This window comes from Solea solea, chromosome 16, assembly GCF_958295425.1.
Source record: "Solea solea chromosome 16, fSolSol10.1, whole genome shotgun sequence".
In the NCBI taxonomy this organism is placed as follows: domain Eukaryota; kingdom Metazoa; phylum Chordata; class Actinopteri; order Pleuronectiformes; family Soleidae; genus Solea; species Solea solea.
Genome location: NC_081149.1, coordinates 12,265,770 through 12,271,769, shown reverse-complemented (window position 1 = coordinate 12,271,769; position 6,000 = coordinate 12,265,770).

Below are 6,000 nucleotides of genomic sequence, written 5' to 3'. Positions count from 1 at the left end.
TTTTATTAACTTTTTATATTTATTTATATCATCTCGTAAGCATTTCACAGATCACATCAAATGGTAAGCACTGCTTTCCCTCAGAACAGACAGGCAGAGAGCTGTGTCTGTGAAATTATAATCACAGATCAGAGCAACCTCTGTTACTCACTACTCTAGCCTCAGCTGTCAATACCAGCAGACAAAAAATAAATCCTGGGACACAAATGTAAAGTTTCAATTAGCTCATAGGATCATTTTCCAAATAGAAATGGTGTTTAGGGATTATATATATATGGCCCATTGATTTTCAATTTTAACGTTATAATTCTATGCTATTCTCAATCTTTTTTTTCTTTCATTGAGCGCAGATGGGTCTGCCATTTTTTGATCTGTCTAGTTTAGATCCTTGGTTTTTACGTCATGATTACTCATTAAATACTTTTATTCCCATTTCGATTGTCGACATGGTGTTCAGGGTTACAAACAAATGTCCATCATTTGTTTGCAATGTACCACACTGAGGCCTCAAATTGAAATATTTTTTTTAACAATACAATTGTAACAATAACCAGTCAATTGGAAGCTAACTGTAAAGAGAAGAAAAGTCATAGAGAGTCATGTAGCTCTGTGTTGCTCTGAAGGTCCAGCAATCTGTGGTTAAGATCACCTGACCTCCAATAAAATTATCATTCATGGAAGGAAACACCTTTGTAGTAAGATGTGACCAGCTTGGTATATGGTAGTGTGGTTACGTTATTTATATTCTTAATTCCATCCACCACTGAATAAAGTCACATGTCTGATGCTACAAACACGTCTACAGTGCTAGCTATTGCTTTAGCACAAGTTGAATTTTGTGGAAGTTTTGCTCCAAACGAGGACGGAAGACGGAGTTATTTTGGTATATGTCTGCATCCTTATGATGCATGTGGAGATCCTGTGCTTTCTTTGCTACACGCACATAACATGCGCTGACACACGGTGTATAAACACACGACGTATACATTTCAGTACTCTTGCTGTGTCAGTGTGTTCAAAAACTGGAACATTGCAGTCTCGTCCAAGGGGGCAATTTTTTCCAATTCAGTTTAGAAAAATTGGCCACTAACCTGAATAAACTGTATGAAAAATACAAATTTGATATTACTCATATGAAAAACACGTTTGACTGTATGCTATTTTCTGTAGGGGTGGGTGGGGTAGAGGGGGGTGAAATACCTTCAGGGACACCTGTACATTTTAACAAATCAAATATACATTTGAATGAAAAAGGCGTAAATAGTTCCAGTTTATTCACACACATAAGGATAAGTATACAGACATATACAAATAACTGAAGACACGGGACACGCTAATAAACTCTGTAGATGTATATAAATATATAAATATGTACAGTGCATCACTGATATGAGAAACAGGTTTTCTTGCATTTATACGCTTAGCTGGACAGGAGTCAGACTTTTTTGTCACATATTGCACAACATATTAACCTATTACTTTTTTGTCCCATTTTGGACGTCATACTGTACTAACCTATGACTTTTTTGTAACATTTTGGACGACATACTGTATTAACCTCTGACTTTTTTGTCCCATTTTGGACGACATACTAAAGTATGACTTTTTTGTCCCATTTTGGACGACATACTAACCTATGACTTTTTTGTAACATTTTGGACAAGATACTGTCAACTTTTGGACGACATATTAAAGTATGACTTTTTTTGTCACATTTTGGACAGCATAGTATGACTATTTGGTCAGATCTTGGACGACATTTCCAAGAAAAGTATGACTTTTTTGTCAAAATTTTGGACAGCATAGTATGACTATTTGGTCAGATCTTGGACGACATACTAAATGAATTACTTTCATTACTTTTTTTTGTCAAATTTTCGATGACATACTAAACTATGACTTCTTTGTCAAAATTTCAAAGCGATACTATACTATGACTTATTGTCAAACTTTTGAGGACATACTAAACTATGACTTTTTCGTCACATTTTGGACGACTTACTAAAGTATGACTTTTTTGTCATATTTAAACGACATACTAAACTATGACTTTCTTGTCAAAATTCAACGACATACTGTACTATGACTTTTTTGTCACATTTTGGACGACATACTAACCTATGACTTTTTCGTCACATTTTGGACGACTTACTAAAGTATGACTTTTTTGTCACATTTTAAACGACATACTAAAGTATGACTTTTTTGTCACATTTTGGACGACATACTAACCTATGACTTTTTCGTCACATTTTGGACGACTTACTAAAGTATGACTTTTTTGTCACATTTTGGACGTCATACTATACTATGACTCTCTTGTAAAATTTTGGACAACAAACAAAAATGCAACAGGGGTGTCCATGCTGAGACTTGAACCCATGATTGCTGGTTTAGGAGGGTGATAGTTTAGGCCACTGCAGCATCTGTGACATGGCCTTTGTTTTCAAATAGTGGACAAAATACTAAAGTATGAATTTTTTGTCACTTTTTGGACGACATACTATACTATGACTTTTTGACACATTTTGGACGACATATTAAAGTGTGACTTTTTTTGTCACATTTTGGACGACATATTAAAGTGTGACTTTTTTTGTCACATTTTGGACGACATACTAAAGTATGACATTTTTGTCACATTTTAAACGACATCCTAAATTATGACTTTTTTGTCACATTTTGGACGACATACTGTACTATTTGGGGGGGTCACACGGTGGTGTAGTGGTTAGCACTCTCGCCTTGCAGCGAGAAGACCCGGGTTCGAGCGTGGGTTCTCTCCGGGTTCTCCGGCTTCCTCCCACAGTCCAAAAACATGCAATGTGGGGATAGGTAAATTGGACACTCCAAATTGACCATAGGAGTGAGTGTGAGAGTGAATGGTTGTTTGTCTCTATCTGTGTGTGGCCCTGCGATGGACTGGCGAACTGTCCAGGGTGTACCCCGCCTATCGCCCGATGTAGCTGATATTGGCACAGCACCCCCCGCGACCCTCTGGTTGAGGATAAAGCGGTAGATGATGACTGACTATACTATGACTTTTTGTCACATTATGGACGACATACTAGAATGCCATCGGGCTGTCAATGATGGGACTTGAACCCACGATTGCTAGTTTAGAAGGGACATACTATACTATGACTTTTTGTCACATTTTGGACAACATACTATACTATGACTTTTTTTTCAAAATTTGGACGACATACTATACTATGACTTTTTTTTTCAAATTTTGGACGACATGCTAAAGTATGACTTTTTTGTCACATTTTAAACGACATACTATACTATGACTTTTTGTCACATTTTGGACGACATATTATACAATGACTTTTTTTTCAAAATTTGGACGACTTACTATACTATGACTTTTTGTCAAATTTTGGACGACATACTATACTATGACTTTTTTTTCAAATTTTGGACGACATACTTAAGTATGACTTTTTTGTAACATTTTAAACGACATACTATAATTTGACTTTTTGTCACATTTTGGACGACATACTATAATTTGACTTTTTTTTCAAAATTTGGACGACATACTAAACTATGACTTTTTTGTCACATTTTGGACGACATACTAAAGTATGACTTTTTTGTCACATTTTAAACGACATACTAAACTATGACTTTTTTGTCAAAATTCAACGACATACTGTACTATGACTTTTTTGTCACATTTTTTGGACGACATACTAAACTATGACTTTTTAGTCACATTTTGGACGACATACTAAAGTATGTCTTTTTTCCAAATTTTGGACGACATACTAACCTATGACTTTTTTTGTCACATTTTGGACGACATGCTTGACTATGACTTTTTTGTCACATTTTGGACGACATACTAAAGTATGACTTTTTTTGTCACATTTTGGACGACATACTAAAGTATGACTTTTTTGTCACATTTTGGACAAGATACTGAAGTAGGACTTTTTTGTCTCATTTTGGACGAGATACTAAAGTATGACTTTTTTGTCAAATTTTGGACGACAAACTAAATGAATGACTTTTTTGTCAAAATTTCAAAGACATACTATACTATGACTTTTTTTGTCACATTTTGGACGACATACTAAATGACTTTTCTGTCAAAATTTTGAGGACATACTAAACTATGACTTCTTTGTCAAAATTTCAACCACATTCTAAACTATGACTTCTTTGTCAAAATTTCAAAGACATACTATACTATGACTTTTTTGTCACATTTTGGACGACATATTAAAGTATGATTTTTTGTCACATTTTGGACGGCATAGTATAATTATTTGGTCAGATCTTGGACGACATTTCCAAGAAAAGTATGACTTTTTTGACACATTTTGGACAAGATACTGTCACATTTTGGACGACATATTAAAGTATGACTTTTTTTGTCACATTTTGGACTTTTTTGTCTAATTTTCGATGACATACTTTATACTATGACTTTTTTGTCACATTTTGGACGACATACTAAATTATGACTTTTTTTGACACATTTTGGACTTTTTTGTCAAATTTTCGATGACATACTATACTATGACTTTTTTGTCACATTTTGGACGACATACTAAATTATGACTTTTTTGTCAAAATTTTGGACAGCATAGTATGACTATTTGGTCAGATCTTGGACGACATACTAAATGAATGACTTTTTTGTCAAATATTCGATGACATACTAAACTATGACTTCTTTGTCAAAATTTCAAAGAGATACTATACTATGACTTTTTTGTCACATTTTGGACGACATACTTAACTATGACTTCTTTGTCAAAATTTCAACCACATACTAAACTATGACTTCTTTATCAAAATTTCAAATACATACTATACTACAACTTTTTGGTCACATTTTGGACGACATACTAAACTATGACTTTTTTGTCACATTTTGGATTACATACTAAAGTATGACTTTTTTGTCACATTTTAAACGACATACTAAAGTATGATTTTTTGTCACATTTTGGACGGCATAGTATGACTATTTGGTCAGATCTTGGACAACATTTCCAAGAAAAGTATGACTTTTTTGTCACATTTTGGACAAGATACTGTCACATTTTTGACGACATATTAAAGTATGACTTTTTTTGTCACATTTTGGACGGCATAGTATGACTATTTGGTCAGATCTTGGACGACATTTCCAAGAAAAGTATGACTTTTTTGTCACATTTTGGACAAGATACTGTCACATTTTGGACGACATATTAAAGTATGACTTTTTTTGTCACATTTTGGACTTTTTTGTCAAATTTTCGATGACATACTATACTATGACTTTTTTGTCACATTTTGGACGACATACTAAATTATGACTTTTTTGTCAAAATTTTGGACAGCATAGTATGACTATTTGGTCAGATCTTGGACGACATACTAAATGAATGACTTTTTTGTCAAATTTTCGATGACATACTTAACTATGACTTCTTTGTCAAAATTTCAAAGAGATATTATACTACGACTTCTTTGTCAAAATTTCAAAGACATACTATACTACGACTTTTTTGTCACATTTTGGACAACATACTGTGCTATGAGGGGGCCACACGGCGGTGTAGTGGTTAGCACTCTCGCCTTGCAGCGAGAAGACCCGGGTTCGAGCGTGGGTTCTCTCCGGGTTCTCCGGCTTCCTCCCACAGTCCAAAAACATGCAATGTGGGGATAGGTAAATTCGACACTCTAAATTGACCATAGGAGTGAGTGTGAGAGTGAATGGTTGTTTGTCTCTATCTGTATGTGGCCCTGCGATGGACTGGCGAACTGTCCAGGGTGTACCCCGCCTATCGCCCGATGTAGCTGAGATTGGCACAGCACCCCCCGCGACCCTCTGGCGGAGGATAAAGCGGTAGATGATGACTGACTATACTATGACTTTTTGTCACATTATGGACGACATACGAAAAGTCATACGTATGACTTCTTGGGGACTTTTTTTAAGATTAGAATACATAACCTCAGAGATACAAGTCAACCTCTGGTGGATTGATATAC